The sequence below is a fragment of the Myxine glutinosa genome, chromosome 12 (assembly GCF_964187855.1).
Source record: "Myxine glutinosa chromosome 12, kmMyxGlut1.1, whole genome shotgun sequence".
Classification (NCBI taxonomy): Eukaryota; Metazoa; Chordata; class Myxini; order Myxiniformes; family Myxinidae; genus Myxine; species Myxine glutinosa.
Window position 1 is genome coordinate 18,502,879 of NC_136272.1, and position 20,984 is coordinate 18,523,862.

The window sequence follows — 20,984 nt, forward strand, 5'->3', positions numbered from 1 at the left end:
CACTTATATATTTGTATTATTGCTTATATATTTGTCTTATCGCTTATATATTTATCTTATCACTTATATATTTATCTTATCACTTATATATTTGTCTTATCTCTTATATATTTATCTTATCACTTATATATTTATCTTATCACTTATACTTATATATTTATCTTATCACTTATATATTTATCATATCACTTATACTTATATATTTATCTGATCACTTATATATTTATCTTATCACTTATACTTATATATTTATCTTATCACTTATATATTTATCTTATCACTTATATATTTGTCTTATCTCTTATATATTTATCTTATCACTTATACTTATATATTTATCTTATCACTTATACTTATATATTTATCTTATCACTTGTATATTTGTCATCACTTATATATTTATCTTATCACTTATACTTATATATTTATCTTATCACTTGTATATTTGTCATCACTTATATATTTATCTTATCACTTATATATTTATCTTATCACTTATATATTTATCTTATCACTTATACTTATATATTTATCTTATCACTTATACTTATATATTTAACTTATCACTTGTATATTTGTCATCACTTATATATTTATCTTATCACTTATATATTTATCTTATCACTTATACTTATATATTTATCTTATCACTTAGATATTTGTCTTATCGCTTATATATTTGTCTTATCTCTTATATATTTATCTTATCACTTATATATTTATCTTATCACTTATACTTATATATTTATCTTATCACTTAGATATTTGTCTTATCGCTTATATATTTGTCTTATCTCTTATATATTTATCTTATCACTTATATATTTATCTTATCACTTATATATTTATCATATCACTTATATATTTATCTTATCACTTATATATTTATCTTATCACTTATATATTTATCTTATCACTTAAATATTTATCATATCACTTATACTTATATATTTATCTTATCACTTATATATTTGTATTATCTCTTATATATTTATCTTATCACTTATATATTTATCTTATCGCTTATATATTTATCTTATCACTTATATATTTGTCTTATCTCTTATATATTTATCTTATCACTTATATATTTATCTTATCACTTATATATTTATCATATCACTTATATATTTATCTTATCACTTATATATTTATCTTATCACTTATATATTTATCTTATCACTTAAATATTTATCATATCACTTATACTTATATATTTATCTTATCACTTATATATTTGTATTATCTCTTATATATTTATCTTATCACTTATATATTTATCTTATCGCTTATATATTTATCTTATCACTTATATATTTGTCTTATCTCTTATATATTTTGTCTTATCTCTTATATATTTATCTTATCACTTATATATTTATCATTTCACTTATACTTATATATTTATCTTATCACTTATATATTTGTCTTATCGCTTGTATATTTATCTTATCACTTATATATTTGTCTTATCGCTTGTATATTTATCTTATCACTTATATATTTATCTTATCACTTATATATTTGTATTATCTCTTATATATTTATCTTATCACTTATATATTTATCTTATCGCTTATATATTTATCTTATCACTTATATATTTGTCTTATCGCTTGTATATTTATCTTATCACTTATATATTTATCTTATCGCTTGTATATTTATCATTTCACTTATACTTATATATTTATCTTATCACTTATATATTTGTCTTATCGCTTGTATATTTATCTTATCACTTATATATTTGTCTTATCGCTTGTATATTTATCTTATCACTTATATATTTATCTTATCTCTTATATATTTGTCTTATCAATTATACTTATATATTTATCTTATCACTTATATATTTATCTTATCACTTATACTTATATATTTATCTTATCACTTATATATTTGTCTTATCTCTTATATATTTATCTTATCACTTATATATTTATCTCATCACTTATACTTATATATTTATCTTATCACTTATATATTTGTCTTATCGCTTATATATTTATCTTATCACTTATATATTTATCTTATCACTTATACTTATATATTTGTCTTATCACTTATATATTTGTCTTATCTCTAATATATTTATCTTATCACTTATATATTTATCATATCACTTATACTTATATATTTGTCTTATCGCTTATATATTTATCTTATCTCTTATATATTTATCTTATCACTTAGATATTTATCTTATCTCTTATATATTTATCTTATCACTTATACTTATTTATTTATCCTATCACTTATATATTTATCTTATCACTTATACTTATATATTTATCTTATCACTTATATATTTATCTTATCACTTATACTTATATATTTATCTTATCACTTATATATTTATCTTATCACTTATACTTATATATTTAGCTTATCACTTATATATTTATCTTATCACTTATATATTTGTCTTATCACTTATACTTATATATTTGTCTTATCGCTGATATATTTATCTTATCTCTTATATATTTATCTTAACACTTAGATATTTATCTTATCGCTTATATATTGATCATATCACTTATACTTATATATTTATCTTATCTCTTATATATTTATCTTATCACTTATATATTTATCATATCACTTATACTTATATATTTGTCTTATCACTTATATATTTATCTTATCTCTTATATATTTATCTTATCACTTAGATATTTAGCTTATCTCTTATATATTTATCTTATCACTTATACTTATTTATTTATCCTCTCACTTATATATTTATCTTATCACTTATACTTATATATTTATCTTATCACTTATATATTTATCTTATCACTTATACTTATATATTTATCTTATCACTTATATATTTATCTTATCACTTATACTTATATATTTGTCTTATCGCTTATATATTTATCTTATCTCTTATATATTTATCTTATCACTTAGATATTTATCTTATCGCTTATATATTGATCATATCACTTAAAAAAAAAAAAAGCTATTCTTATCACTTATACTTATATATTTATCTTATCTCTTATATATTTATCTTATCTCTTGTATGTTTATTTTATCACTTATATTTATCTTATCTCTTATATATTCAACTTATCTCTTGTATATTTATCTTATCAATTTGTACTTATATGTTTAGCTTATCACTTATATTTATCTTATCTCTTATATATTTATCTTATCACTTAGATATTTATCTTATCGCTTATATATTTATCTTATCGCTTATATATTTATCATATCACTTATACTTATATATTTATCTTATCTCTTATATATTTATCTTATCTCTTATATATTTATCTTATCACTTAGATATTTATCTTATCTCTTATATATTTATATTATCACTTAGATATTTATCTTATCACTTATATATTTATCATATCACTTATACTTATATATTTATCTTATCTCTTATATATTTATCTTATCTCTTGTATATTTATCTTATCAATTATACTTATATGTTTATCTTATCACTTATATTTATCTTATCTCTTATATATTTATCTTATCTCTTGTATATTTATCTTATCAATTATACTTATATGTTTATCGTATCACTTATATTTATCTTATCTCTTATATATTTATCTTATCTCTTATATATTTATCTTATCTCTTGTATATTTGTCTTATCACTTATATTTATATATTTATCTTATCACTTATATTTATCTTAATACTTATACCCACAAGGGACACTATCAATTCCATTTTCCAAAATAAACCTCTTATCATCAAAAGCTCCTAATGCCTTCTTATTCACCTCCTCTGTATATAATTGATGTTTATAACTTCTTATCATATTCATTTTTCTGAACTCTTCTTTCTTTAAAGTTAAACAATTATAATAATTTTCAAAGTTTATTGTTTCTTTAATAACATTTTTCTTTATTCCTTTCAACTTTTTATCACTCTTTTCAATATTATTATCAATATATTTATAAGCATAAGCCTTTGTGGTAGTGAGACTTTGTCTTTGCAAGACAGTTATGATACTGAGAGTTTGTGTTCTAATAATAGCTATGAAGGTAGTTTTATCAATGATGATGATTATGAAAGCACCGATTATAGTGAAGATGATTTTTAGTTTAAGTAATCTTTTACTATATAAATATGATAAATCCAAACGACATACCAGATATTGAGCCTCTTGAATTCCCTGATTCTCCATATGATAAATTAGAGAATTGTCCGGCTTGTGATGGAGTGGGATTAAATACAGAGTCAAAAGCCCATAAACAATGTTTATTCTGTGATTATCTTTTAATTAATGATGATAAAAAATATAAAAATATGTATAACTCTTTTAAATTAGAACCAAAAAGGAAATACTTGACAAGATTAATAAGAGAGATGAATGTTAAGTATTATGATGATAATACACCATTTCTTACAAGGGAAGAGACTATTTGTATTGAGGAAATGTACAGGGGTTTAATGATATTTATTATTCAAAATAATTTTAATGGAAATGTTAATACAAGATACTTCATAAATAAAATAATGGATTTTCTTGAAATTAAACCTGAACTCAGGATAAAATATAGAGTTTCTAAAAAAGCTCATAACAAATTAGATGACTTGTTTTCCAAATATATAAATGAATGATTTTTTACCCGTTTGGGAAAACAAGATAAAATTTAACAACCATAAAAATCTCCCAAATTCATTAAGATGTCTAATAGTTGGTTCAAGCGGATGTGGAAAAACCTGTTTGCTTTTAAAGATGCTCCTTACCCCCAACTTTTTAGATTATGATAATTTAATAATTTTTACGAAGTCAAGTTTTCAACCTGAGTATCAACTACTATCACAAGGTTTTAATGCGGGCCTTCAAAAAGAGGATATAATCGGTTTATTTAAACTTAAAAAAAAAAAAAATGATAACAACATTGAAGATATAATACAACTATTTTGTGATACACAGAAATCAAAACCGAAAACAAAACCCATAACTTGTATTCTCAGTGACAATACGGATGATATACCTTCACCTCAAGATTTAGATAAATCAAAAAAGAACCTCGTTATCTTTGATGATTGTGTTAATGAGAGAAACCAAACGGTTATGGACAAGACCTTCTTGTAATTGTATTTATCTCAGTCAATCATACTTTCAACTCCCTCGTTGCTCAATAAGAAACAATGCCAATACTTATATTTTATTCAAGTTAAATTCAATAGATGTAAATATTTTTTGGAGAGACAATTGTTCTACGTTGTGTAGTAAAAAAGAATTTGAGGCTCACACGAAACACACGATTGGAAAATATAAATATATTGTTGTGAAACAAGATGAGATACCAAATGATATTTTTCAATAAATAAATACAGAAAATATGAATGCACAAGAAAGAGCAAGAAGATTTAAGGCCCATCAGGAGTTAGTTTCAAAAGTTCTAAAGCAACAGGAAGGCTTAAAGAAGAAACGCAGACAGAAACTAATGGGTGAAGAAGCGTTTGAAAGAAAACAAGAGAAATTTTTAAAACCGCTTTTAAAAACTTCCCAACAAAAAATGATTTCGTCTACAGTTCCTGCGATAGAATATACTCCAAAAAAACTTCAAATGCTCAAAGATTTTAGTCAAATGACGGAGCAAGAACTTGGAGATATACAGTCACGTGAAAAAGTAAGTACACCCCATGTAAAGTTTTGACTTTTTCAACATATTTCAACATACAGCTATTTGATCTTCATTTCAACAATATTGACAGATAAAGGTGATATAATATAATAAATATCATGAAACATTTACATTTTGTAGTCCATTGTATAATTTAAATAAACATAAATGCAAATTTCGCATGTGGAAAAAGTAAGTACACCCCTACATTTATCACTACTTCAAATACCTAAAATTAGAATCAGGTGCACCAGCTCAGGTGCAAATGATTAGAACATCGTTAGAGAGGATCTTGGAGGAACCTGTCTTATTTAAACCTCAGACATTTAATTTGGTTTGCTCTTTGTTGTTGAAGTGTGCGGCGTCACCATGCCTAGATCAAAAGAGCTCTCTGAGGCCTTCAAAAAGAAGGTTATAGATGCCTACGAGTCTGGGAATGGATTTTAAAAGATCTCCAAACAATTTGAAATCAATCATTCGACTGTCCGGAAGATCATCTACAAGTGGAGAAGATTCCAAACAACTGCCAACTTGTTCAGGCCAGGCCGCCCCAGCAAGTTCAGCCCGAGAGCAGACCGCAAGATGCTGAAAGAAGTCTCGAAGAACCCCAGAATATCATCACGGGACCTACAGGTAGCTCTTGCCACTGTTGATGTCAAAGTGCACGAGTCCACCATTAGAAAGACTGGAGCTGATGAGACAGAGCAGCAGAGGAAGGAAAGGAAGTTAAAGAACTCACTTGACTCGTGATCCTGGCCTCGCTCATTGGGACATAACACTGTGAGATATCTAGATTTGATTGACGTAATTACATAACAAACGTCCAACAGTTACACCCCTCCATCCATTGGGCCAATGGGCGATCTCCATGTTACCGAGTGCATATTAAACCTCATTATACAAGATAAGACATCTACGCAGCAGGCAGCCCGATAATTACTAACACCATAACACGGATTTATTTACTGTGCGAGGTGATAGAGATAGGAATTAGGAAAAAAGTGAATCCGGATGGAAAGGAGTTTGTAAACATCGACATGACACATTGACATGTAGCCCGGAGTTTAAACTGTAAAACGTGGTTCTGAAAGTTGCTTCTCGTGATCTCACGAGTTCGTTATATTACAATTTATTTACATACAATACAAACAAATGGAGCATGAAAACGTTTTTTTGAGTGTGTCATTTGGCTCCTTAACACTTGGCACCTGGTGCGGTCGCCCCCTCCGCCCATCCCCCCCCCCCCCCAATCACTGCGCCACTGCATATAGAAAACATCAGTGACATGCTCATCAAACCATTGGGCAACCACACTTGCTCTGTGGATGGAAGCATTACGGGTTTATGGCCTTGCCATTTTTTATTGGAAAAAAAAAATCGGTAAAAAACCAATCAAGGGCCAAAAAAAATAAAAATAAAAATAAAGATACCTTCAAAGTACATCGCCCCCGTGCCAAATAAATATATATCCTCCAGCACGTGCCATTGCCGGTGTGCCTTAGGCACCTGGCGATACCGCCATGCAGCACATAGAGATGGTATTGGGAGGGAGAGGTGTACAATAATTGATTGATTGATTAATTAATTGCATAATTAAAATCAATAAATGATCATAAAATTATTTCTTAATCAATTGGCTAATAGAATACGTCAACCACCAGTGTTTCATACAAAGCTGTAACTTTTTGAAAATAAATTAATCAAAAATTAATTAATTGATTAATCAATAAATAATTAATCGATTAATTGATTCGTCAATAAATCAAATATATCTTTTATAGCCGAATCACTTGGTCACTGTCATGTCTAAATATCAGCTTCCAAGCTCAAAAGGTGCCTGAGATGATGAGCCCAGATGATGAGATGATGATGAGCCCAGATGAGAAAGGAAATAAATAAGTGAATAATAACGAAAATAAAAAAATAATTAAATTATTAATCAATTAGCTAATATAATACCTAAACCAGCACCGTTGTATCATTGGACTTTGTAAATTAAAATTTTTTTAAATGAAGTCATTAATCTAATAATTAAATAATTAATCGAATAACTGATTAATCAATAAAACAAAAATACCTATTATAGCCAAATTACTTGTTCATTGTCGTGTCCAAATATCAGCTTCCTAGCTTAAAAGGTGCCTGAGATAAGGCCGAAAAAAATATATCGCTGGTCTCTGGTCAGCCCAAAGTCCCAGAATTGATGCGGCGTTGCAGTTTTTTTTTCTTTCTTTTTTTTGAAAAGCATGGACTGCACATATAAAGGTGTTGTTTTTTGTGTCCTCATGCCTTGCGGTCCTCCTCATCTGCCATGGCGCCGTCCAGAGAGAATTTAAAGACAGCCAATGGGACTGGTCAGCCTTTTTGTAAATAATGAACACAAGCTTAAGTTATTTTAAAATGTATTTATTCTGAAAATCATTAAGTTCTTCAAGCATATTATAGATTGCCATTTCGTTCTCGAGATCGCCTCGCTCTTCCAGCCACGCTTATCCTCATGATCTTGTTTGGGAAACCACAGTTCTCGGTCCGCAGCTCTTCCTCCTCACGATCACCATCAAGACGCCGGAACACGACTGCCCGTGATGAATCTCCCTTGCGCAAGAAGACAAAATGCAACCGTTTGCTATGGGATCCAAAACGAGAAGGCAAAATGTCGGCACACGACCATTCACAACAAGATCCAAAACGAGAAGGCAAAATGTCGGCACACGACCGTTCACCACCTATTTTGTACATGAGGCTCTGACGTCATCCCACGACATCTCCGTGTCCTCTCCTAACAGCGAGCTCCATCTTAGCAGTCCTTGTGCCAATCAAATCCCTGCCAATCACTGCTCTTTGAGGCATGGCTTCATGGACCTTTTGTGCCTCTGCCCTCACCAAGTCGGTGTTATCAGCGATTGTGCTCGATGCCTGGTTTCCGGTTGGTTTTTAATTAGTGTGGTTAATGGCCGATTTCTTACGATGTGTCTGTCGTGCGGTGTCATAAGGAACACAGGAAAAGCTACAGAGGCAATTACATACAGGGGATTAATTTACCCAGAATCCCTCGCTAATTAACAAACACCACCCCTCTCATGGGGACGTAGATACAAGCTCTTCCACGACATACGGACTAAACAAATTTCCTACTTATGATACATCGAGGTTTCTTCTTCTTCACGAGATTCGGAGCACTCTAATCTATACACTCTACCTGGCTCTAAGGTAATCATTCCCTACCCCCTACAAACGTAACAATATACATATAAGTAGGGGGGAAAGGGGGGTTCTGAGGCACATAAAATTTAACATTGAAGTCAATGGGGAAAATTAAGGAAACTTATTGACTCACACCCCCTCTCTTGAAAAATTACACCCCCTTTTCTCTCATTAAATTGCGTCCACTTTTTATGAAGCTAATTTACCAACTACTAAAACACATAGAATTTAAAATTGAAGTCAATGGGGAAAGAGCTAAAAAACTTAATAACTCACTGGATTTTCAACCAGATTTCACCCTCTTTTGGGACAACCTATTTCCAAATATTTAATCCTCAATCGACCTAACTAACAACTACTCATAGGTTCTAGCTCACCTCAAATTTAACATTGAAGCCAATGGGGAAAGGTATGGAAACTGATTGGCTCAAACCACCTTAAACCCGCTTTCCCTAAACCGTGCCCATGACTTGAAATGCCAGGCATGCCAGGCTTGAAAAATTACACCCTCTTTCTCCCTGCATTTAACTTATTAACTCCCCCCATTTTTCATTATACTCATGCAGAGACCCAACGAATATTTGTGTTTCATTTTTAGGTAATAACTTAATTCTCTTCGAAGAACAATCACTATCTAGAATATTGACAAATGTTATATTAGAATTTAACTCTCGGTTTAGGTATCGCCGTTGAGCTGATATGAAATAATAGACCTCTCTTAATGTTCTTGTTTGAGCACCTCCAGAGCCACATATCATTTTGAGATTGTAGTAAATTATTTTCCCCTCAATCTCATGGCAACCATTAGAGTTTTCAGTCCACTCAGGGATGTTGCCTCTTAGTGACTTTAACTTATTCGTATTTAAATTTATTCGCTTATTTGTTTTATCTACTCTTACCCCTGTTATTTCTTCAATAATACTTATTTGATATTTCTCACATTCATGATGTTTTCCATTTATATACCAAGGCTGTATATACCTCCACTCTTTAGTTTGGTTAATGCTTGGTTCTATCATTTATATACCAGTAAAAAAGGCCGCGGTAGCCCGTTAAAATCCCTAACCCCTCTTTTTATCTTATCACATATATTTATCTTATCACTTATACTTATATATTTATCTCATCACTTATACTTATATATTTATCTCATCACTTATACTTATATATTTATCTCATCACTTATACAGTCGTCCTTCGCTATATCGCGGTTCACTTTTCGCAGCTTCGGTACATCGCGGGTTTTTCTCGCTAGTATATGTAAAATTATATCGCGGATTTTTCGCTACATCGTGGGATTTTGCGGTATAAATGTATTTTTATATACTATTATTTTAAATATTTTTGTGGTAAAATAAGCATTTTCTAGCCTAAAAAATTAAAAAACGTAAAAAAATAAGAAAAATACAGTAATTAAAACATATTACAAGAAATAAAATACTGTACATAGTGTACAGTAGAAGGGTAGACAAAGAGACAAAGAGTCGTGTGTATGGAAAACGCAGATGCGGCAGCTTCCACTTGCGCTAGTTACCCACGTAATGGGTAACTGTAATGCTCTTTCTGGCTGTGCAGTACATTCATCATCGTCATCACCTTCATCGTCATCAGTACTGCACAGCTAATTCATCATCATCTTCATCACGCAAGTTGTAGTATTGAAGAGCCGGGGCTCTTGCTTGATACGGACGAAATGACGGGCAAGACACAAACTCGTCCGAGAAGATATTTATTCTCAAAACCAACTCGGGAACACTGAAAAGCCCGTTTATTGGGCTGCATTATAAAGCACAACCAGAAACCGAAACCGAAAGCCACGCCTCTCATGCGTGGCGTGCTTCGGTGGTCACGTGATCCACAGGTGTAGCTCATTATACCCGCACGCGCGGCATGCTTTGGCGGTCACGTAACCAGCCACTCTTGCGCCGCGGATCCCCGCCGGTGACGTCACCGGCTGGAGCAAGGAGATTCTGATGCTGCTGTTGCTTGGGGGACCCATGGGTCGCTAAAGCATCTTCAATGGTGAGTACCCATTAGAATTTTATATGTTGTTAAAATTACGTATGTTTAAGAGTGTAAAAAGTGTTTAAGAGTATAGGAAGTGTTTATAAGAGTATGGGAAAGGTTAATAAGAGTGTGGGAAAGGTTAATAAGAGTGTGGGAAATGTTAATAAGAGTGTGGGGAGGGTCATAAAGCTTTAAAATATATATAAATAATAAAATAAAAATATGATCGCTACTTCGCGGATTTTCGTCTATCGCGGGGGGTTCTGGAACGTAACCCCCACGATAAACGAGGGATCACTGTATATTTATCTTATCACTTATATATTTAGCTTATCACTTATATATTTATCTTATCACTTATATATTTATCTTATCACTTATATATTTATCATATCACTTATATATTTATCTTATCACTTATATATTTATCTTATCACTTATATATTTATCATATCACTTATATATTTATCATATCACTTATACTTATATATGTATCTTATCACTTATATATTTGTATTATTGCTTATATATTTGTCTTATCGCTTATATATTTATCTTATCACTTATATATTTATCTTATCACTTATATATTTGTCTTATCTCTTATATATTTATCTTATCACTTATATATTTATCTTATCACTTATACTTATATATTTATCTTATCACTTATATATTTATCATATCACTTATACTTATATATTTATCTGATCACTTATATATTTATCTTATCACTTATACTTATATATTTAGCTTATCACTTATATATTTATCTTATCACTTATATATTTGTCTTATCTCTTATATATTTATCTTATCACTTATACTTATATATTTATCTTATCACTTATACTTATATATTTATCTTATCACTTGTATATTTGTCATCACTTATATATTTATCTTATCACTTATACTTATATATTTATCTTATCACTTGTATATTTGTCATCACTTATATATTTATCTTATCACTTATATATTTATCTTATCACTTATATATTTATCTTATCACTTATACTTATATATTTATCTTATCACTTATACTTATATATTTATCTTATCACTTGTATATTTGTCATCACTTATATATTTATCTTATCACTTATATATTTATCTTATCACTTATACTTATATATTTATCTTATCACTTAGATATTTGTCTTATCGCTTATATATTTGTCTTATCTCTTATATATTTATCTTATCACTTATATATTTATCTTATCACTTATACTTATATATTTATCTTATCACTTAGATATTTGTCTTATCGCTTATATATTTGTCTTATCTCTTATATATTTATCTTATCACTTATATATTTATCTTATCACTTATATATTTATCATATCACTTATATATTTATCTTATCACTTATATATTTATCTTATCACTTATATATTTATCTTATCACTTAAATATTTATCATATCACTTATACTTATATATTTATCTTATCACTTATATATTTGTATTATCTCTTATATATTTATCTTATCACTTATATATTTATCTTATCGCTTATATATTTATCTTATCACTTATATATTTGTCTTATCTCTTATATATTTATCTTATCACTTATATATTTATCTTATCACTTATATATTTATCATATCACTTATATATTTATCTTATCACTTATATATTTATCTTATCACTTATATATTTATCTTATCACTTAAATATTTATCATATCACTTATACTTATATATTTATCTTATCACTTATATATTTGTATTATCTCTTATATATTTATCTTATCACTTATATATTTATCTTATCGCTTATATATTTATCTTATCACTTATATATTTGTCTTATCTCTTATATATTTTGTCTTATCTCTTATATATTTATCTTATCACTTATATATTTATCATTTCACTTATACTTATATATTTATCTTATCACTTATATATTTGTCTTATCGCTTGTATATTTATCTTATCACTTATATATTTGTCTTATCGCTTGTATATTTATCTTATCACTTATATATTTATCTTATCACTTATATATTTGTATTATCTCTTATATATTTATCTTATCACTTATATATTTATCTTATCGCTTATATATTTATCTTATCACTTATATATTTGTCTTATCGCTTGTATATTTATCTTATCACTTATATATTTATCTTATCGCTTGTATATTTAGCATTTCACTTATACTTATATATTTATCTTATCACTTATATATTTGTCTTATCGCTTGTATATTTATCTTATCACTTATATATTTGTCTTATCGCTTGTATATTTAGCTTATCACTTATATATTTATCTTATCTCTTATATATTTGTCTTATCAATTATACTTATATATTTATCTTATCACTTATATATTTATCTTATCACTTATACTTATATATTTATCTTATCACTTATATATTTGTCTTATCTCTTATATATTTATCTTATCACTTATATATTTATCTCATCACTTATACTTATATAATTATCTTATCACTTATATATTTGTCTTATCGCTTATTGTACACCGCTCCTTTCCTATGCCATCTCCAGGCATTGCAAATCGTCATTGCCGGGCACCAAAGGGGGCTCGGCAGTGACGCACGCTGAAAGAGAGTACTCAGTTTTCACTCTGGTTTCTTGTTTTCTTGTTTGTTTGTTTGTTTTCTTGGTTGTCCGGGCGATATCTCAGCCATCCTTTGAGCTAGGAAGCTGAAATTTCGGCACAGTAGTGAGCAAGTCCTTTGTCAAATACGGTATTTTTTGTTTTTTGAATAATCAATTAATTGAGGAGTTATTTAATTATTAGCGTTTAATTAAGTACTTATTTAATTAATTAAATTTCATTTCTCTTCTGACCATTATTAACTCAGGCACCTTTTGAGTTAGGAAGCTGATATTTGGACATGCCAATGACCAGGTGATTTGGCTGCAAAGGATATTTTTGATTTATTAATTAATCAATTAATCGATTAATTATTTAATTATTCGATTAATGACCAAAAAAATTTTTTTTTTTAAGTTACAGATTCTGATGAAATAGTGGTAGTTTATGTGTTCTCTGACCAAATTGATTACTAATTTAATTTTTTTATGATTATTATTTATTTATTTTCATTATTAATCATTTATTTATTTTCTTTCTCATTTGGCCAATATCTCAGGCACCTTTTGAGCTGGGAAGCTAATATTTGGACATGAGTGACCAAGTGATGTGGCTATCAAGGATATTTTTGATTTATTGATTAATCATTTCATCTATTAATTATTTATTGATTAATCGATTAATTATTTATTGAGTAATCAATTAATTATTTAATTTTTTATAAATGACTTATTTAATTAAATTTCTAAAAGATACATCTTCGGATGAAGCACTAGTGGTTTAGTTATGCGATTAGCCAATTGATTATGAAAATATTTTGTGATAATCTTTTATTGATTTTAATTATACAATTAATCAATCAATTAGTGTACACCTCTCCCTCCCAATGCAGCCTCAATGAGCTGCACTGCGGTATTGCCGGGCGCCGGAGGCGCCCCGGCAATGCCGCGCTGCAGCATATTTAATTATTTGGCATGGGGCGGTGTACTTTGAATGTATGTGTACTTGTATATTTATCTTATCACTTATATATTTATCTTATCACTTATACTTATATATTTGTCTTATCACTTATATATTTGTCTTATCTCTAATATATTTATCTTATCACTTATATATTTATCATATCACTTATACTTATATATTTGTCTTATCGCTTATATATTTATCTTATCTCTTATATATTTATCTTATCACTTAGATATTTATCTTATCTCTTATATATTTAGCTTATCACTTATACTTATATATTTATCTTATCACTTATATATTTATCTTATCACTTATACTTATATATTTATCTTATCACTTATATATTGTACACCGCTCCTTTCCTATGCCATCTCCAGGCATTGCAAATCGTCATTGCCGGGCACCAAAGGGGGCTCGGCAGTGACGCACGCTGAAAGAGAGTACTCAGTTTTCACTCTGGTTTCTTGTTTGTTTGTTTTCTTTCTTGGTTGTCCGGACGATATCTCAGCCATCCTTTGAGCTAGGAAGCTGAAATTTCGGCACAGTCGTGAGCAAGTCCTTTGTCAAATACGGTATTTTTTGTTTTTTGAATAATCAATTAATTGAGGAGTTATTTAATTATTAGCGTTTAATTAAGTACTTATTTAATTAATTAAATTTCATTTCTCTTCTGACCATTATTAACTCAGGCACCTTTTGAGTTAGGAAGCTGATATTTGGACATGCCAATGACCAGGTGATTTGGCTGCAAAGGATATTTTTGATTTATTAATTAATCAATTAATCGATTAATTATTTAATTATTCGATTAATGACCCAAAAAAAATTTTTTTTTAAGTTACAGATTCTGATGAAATAGTGGTAGTTTATGTGTTCTCTGACCAAATTGATTACCAATTTAATTTTTTTATGATTATTATTTATTTATTTTCATTATTAATCATTTATTTATTTTCTTTCTCATTTGGCCAATATCTCAGGCACCTTTTGAGCTGGGAAGCTAATATTTGGACATAAGTGACCAAGTGATGTGGCTATCAAGGATATTTTTGATTTATTGATTAATCATTTCATCTATTAATTATTTATTGATTAATCGATTAATTATTTATTGAGTAATCAATTAATTATTTAATTTTTTATAAATGACTTATTTAATTAAATTTCTAAAAGATACATCTTCGGATGAAGCACTAGTGGTTTAGTTATGCGATTAGCCAATTGATTATGAAAATATTTTGTGATAATCTTTTATTGATTTTAATTATACAATTAATCAATCAATTAGTGTACACCTCTCCCTCCCAATGCAGCCTTAATGAGCTGCACTGCGGTATTGCCGGGCGCCGGAGGCGCCCCGGCAATGCCGCGCTGCAGCATATTTAATTATTTGGCTTGGGGCGGTGTACTTTGAATGTATGTGTACTTGTTTATCTTATCACTTATACTTATATATTTATCTTATCACTTATATATTTATCTTATCACTTATATATTTGTCTTATCACTTATACTTATATATTTGTCTTATCGCTTATATATTTATCTTATCTCTTATATATTTATCTTAACACTTAGATATTTATCTTATCGCTTATATATTGATCATATCACTTATACTTATATATTTATCTTATCTCTTATATATTTATCTTATCACTTATATATTTATCATATCACTTATACTTATATATTTGTCTTATCACTTATATATTTAGCTTATCTCTTATATATTTATCTTATCACTTAGATATTTATCTTATCTCTTATATATTTATCTTATCACTTATACTTATTTATTTATCCTCTCACTTATATATTTATCTTATCACTTATACTTATATATTTATCTTATCACTTATATATTTATCTTATCACTTATACTTATATATTTATCTTATCACTTATATATTTAGCTTATCACTTATACTTATATATTTGTCTTATCGCTTATATATTTATCTTATCTCTTATATATTTATCTTATCACTTAGATATTTATCTTATCGCTTATATATTGATCATATCACTTAAAAAAAAAAAAATCTATTCTTATCACTTATACTTATATATTTATCTTATCTCTTATATATTTATCTTATCTCTTGTATGTTTATTTTATCACTTATATTTATCTTATCTCTTATATATTCATCTTATCTCTTGTATATTTATCTTATCAATTTGTACTTATATGTTTATCTTATCACTTATATTTATCTTATCTCTTATATATTTATCTTATCACTTAGATATTTATCTTATCGCTTATATATTTATCTTATCGCTTATATATTTATCATATCACTTATACTTATATATTTATCTTATCTCTTATATATTTATCTTATCTCTTATATATTTATCTTATCACTTAGATATTTATCTTATCTCTTATATATTTGTCTTATCACTTAGATATTTATCTTATCACTTATATATTTATCATATCACTTATACTTATATATTTATCTTATCTCTTATATATTTATCTTATCTCTTGTATATTTATCTTATCAATTATACTTATATGTTTATCTTATCACTTATATTTATCTTATCTCTTATATATTTATCTTATCTCTTGTATATTTATCTTATCAATTATACTTATATGTTTATCGTATCACTTATATTTATCTTATCTCTTATATATTTATCTTATCTCTTGTATATTTGTCTTATCACTTATATTTATATATTTATCTTATCACTTATATTTATCTTAATACTTATACCCACAAGGGACACTATCAATTCCATTTTCCAAAATAAACCTCTTATCATCAAAAGCTCCTAATGCCTTCTTATTCACCTCCTCTGTATATAATTGATGTTTATAACTTCTTATCATATTCATTTTTCTGAACTCTTCTTTCTTTAAAGTTAAACAATTATAATAATTTTCAAAGTTTATTGTTTCTTTAATAACATTTTTCTTTATTCCTTTCAACTTTTTATCACTCTTTTCAATATTATTATCAATATATTTATAAGCATAAGCCTTTGTGGTAGTGAGACTTTGTCTTTGCAAGACAGTTATGATACTGAGAGTTTGTGTTCTAATGATAGCTATGAAGGTAGTTTTATCAATGATGATGATTATGAAAGCACCGATTATAGTGAAGATGATTTTTAGTTTAAGTAATCTTTTACTATATAAATATGATAAATCCAAACGACATACCAGATATTGAGCCTCTTGAATTCCCTGATTCTCCATATGATAAATTAGAGAATTGTCCGGCTTGTGATGGAGTGGGATTAAATACAGAGTCAAAAGCCCATAAACAATGTTTATTCTGTGATTATCTTTTAATTAATGATGATAAAAAATATAAAAATATGTATAACTCTTTTAAATTAGAACCAAAAAGGAAATACTTGACAAGATTAATAAGAGAGATGAATGTTAAGTATTATGATGATAATACACCATTTCTTACAAGGGAAGAGACTATTTGTATTGAGGAAATGTACAGGGGTTTAATGATATTTATTATTCAAAATAATTTTAATGGAAATGTTAATACAAGATACTTCATAAATAAAATAATGGATTTTCTTGAAATTAAACCTGAACTCAGGATAAAATATAGAGTTTCTAAAAAAGCTCATAACAAATTAGATGACTTGTTTTCCAAATATATAAATGAATGATTTTTTACCCGTTTGGGAAAACAAGATAAAATTTAACAACCATAAAAATCTCCCAAATTCATTAAGATGTCTAATAGTTGGTTCAAGCGGATGTGGAAAAACCTGTTTGCTTTTAAAGATGCTCCTTACCCCCAACTTTTTAGATTATGATAATTTAATAATTTTTACGAAGTCAAGTTTTCAACCTGAGTATCAACTACTATCACAAGGTTTTAATGCGGGCCTTCAAAAAGAGGATATAATCGGTTTATTTAAACTTAAAAAAAAAAAAAATGATAACAACATTGAAGATATAATACAACTATTTTGTGATACACAGAAATCAAAACCGAAAACAAAACCCATAACTTGTATTCTCAGTGACAATACAGATGATATACCTTCACCTCAAGATTTAGATAAATCAAAAAAGAACCTCGTTATCTTTGATGATTGTGTTAATGAGAGAAACCAAACGGTTATGGACAAGACCTTCTTGTAATTGTATTTATCTCAGTCAATCATACTTTCAACTCCCTCGTTGCTCAATAAGAAACAATGCCAATACTTATATTTTATTCAAGTTAAATTCAATAGATGTAAATATTTTTTGGAGAGACAATTGTTCTACGTTGTGTAGTAAAAAAGAATTTGAGGCTCACACGAAACACACGATTGGAAAATATAAATATATTGTTGTGAAACAAGATGAGATACCAAATGATATTTTTCAATAAATAAATACAGAAAATATGAATGCACAAGAAAGAGCAAGAAGATTTAAGGCCCATCAGGAGTTAGTTTCAAAAGTTCTAAAGCAACAGGAAGGCTTAAAGAAGAAACGCAGACAGAAACTAATGGGTGAAGAAGCGTTTGAAAGAAAACAAGAGAAATTTTTAAAACCGCTTTTAAAAACTTCCCAACAAAAAATGATTTCGTCTACAGTTCCTACGATAGAATATACTCCAAAAAAACTTCAAATGCTCAAAGATTTTAGTCAAATGACGGAGCAAGAACTTGGAGATATACAGTCACGTGAAAAAGTAAGTACACCCCATGTAAAGTTTTGACTTTTTCAACATATTTCAACATACAGCTATTTGATCTTCATTTCAACAATATTGACAGATAAAGGTGATATAATATAATAAATATCATGAAACATTTACATTTTGTAGTCCATTGTATAATTTAAATAAACATAAATGCAAATTTCGCATGTGGAAAAAGTAAGTACACCCCTACATTTATCACTACTTCAAATACCTAAAATTAGAATCAGGTGCACCAGCTCAGGTGCAAATGATTAGAACATCGTTAGAGAGGATCTTGGAGGAACCTGTCTTATTTAAACCTCAGACATTTAGTTTGGTTTGCTCTTTGTTGTTGGAGTGTGCGGCATCACCATGCCTAGTTCAAAAGAGCTCTCTGAGGCCTTCAGAAAGAAGGTTATAGATGCCTACGAGTCTGGGAAGGGATTTAAAAAGATCTCCAAACAATTTGAAATCAATCATTCGACTGTCCGGAAGATCATCTACAAGTGGAGAAGATTCCAAACAACTGCCAACTTGTTCAGGCCAGGCCGCCCCAGCAAGTTCAGCCCGAGAGCAGACCGCAAGATGCTGAAAGAAGTCTCGAAGAACCCCAGAATATCATCACGGGACCTACAGGTAGCTCTTGCCACTGTTGATGTCAAAGTGCACGAGTCCACCATTAGAAAGACTGGAGCTGATGAGACAGAGCAGCAGAGGAAGGAAAGGAAGTTAAAGAACTCACTTGACTCGTGATCCTGGCCTCGCTCATTGGGACATAACACTGTGAGATATCTAGATTTGATTGACGTAATTACATAACAAACGTCCAACAGTTACACCCCTCCATCCATTGGGCCAATGGGCGATCTCCATGTTACCGAGTGCATATTAAACCTCATTATACAAGATAAGACATCTACGCAGCAGGCAGCCCGATAATTACTAACACCATAACACGGATTTATTTACTGTGCGAGGTGATAGAGATAGGAATTAGGAAAAAAGTGAATCCAGATGGAAAGGAGTTTGTAAACATCGACATGACACATTGACATGTAGCCCGGAGTTTAAACTGTAAAACGTGGTTCTGAAAGTTGCTTCTCGTGATCTCACGAGTTCGTTATATTACAATTTATTTACATACAATACAAACAAATGGAGCATGAAAACGTTTTTTTGAGTGTGTCATTTGGCTCCTTAACACTTGGCACCTGGTGCGGTCGCCCCCTCCGCCCATCCCCCCCCCCCCAATCACTGCGCCACTGCATATAGAAAACATCAGTGACATGCTCATCAAACCATTGGGCAACCACACTTGCTCTGTGGATGGAAGCATTACGGGTTTATGGCCTTGCCATTTTTTATTGGAAAAAAAAAATCGGTAAAAAACCAATCAAGGGCCAAAAAAAATAAAAATAAAAATAAAGATACCTTCAAAGTACATCGCCCCCGTGCCAAATAAATATATATCCTCCAGCACGTGCCATTGCCGGTGTGCCTTAGGCACCTGGCGATACCGCCATGCAGCACATAGAGATGGTATTGGGAGGGAGAGGTGTACAATAATTGATTGATTGATTAATTAATTGCATAATTAAAATCAATAAATGATCATAAAATTATTTCTTAATCAATTGGCTAATAGAATACGTCAACCACCAGTGTTTCATCCAAAGCTGTAACTTTTTGAAAATAAATTAATCAAAAATTAATTAATTGATTAATCAATAAATAATTAATCGATTAATTGATTCGTCAATAAATCAAATATATCTTTTATAGCCGAATCACTTGGTCACTGTCATGTCTAAATATCAGCTTCCAAGCTCAAAAGGTGCCTGAGATGATGAGCCCAGATGATGAGATGATGATGAGCCCATATGAGAAAGGAAATAAATAAGTGAATAATAACGAAA

At 28.8% G+C, this 20,984-nt stretch overlaps 1 protein-coding gene across 1 annotated transcript in view; it reads left to right on the forward strand.

Annotated features, from left to right (window-relative positions):
• Positions 1–20,984, forward strand: part of NDUFAF7 (NADH:ubiquinone oxidoreductase complex assembly factor 7) — a 486,324-nt gene that overhangs the window by 87,762 nt on the left and 377,578 nt on the right. The gene's annotated exons all lie outside the window — the stretch shown is intronic.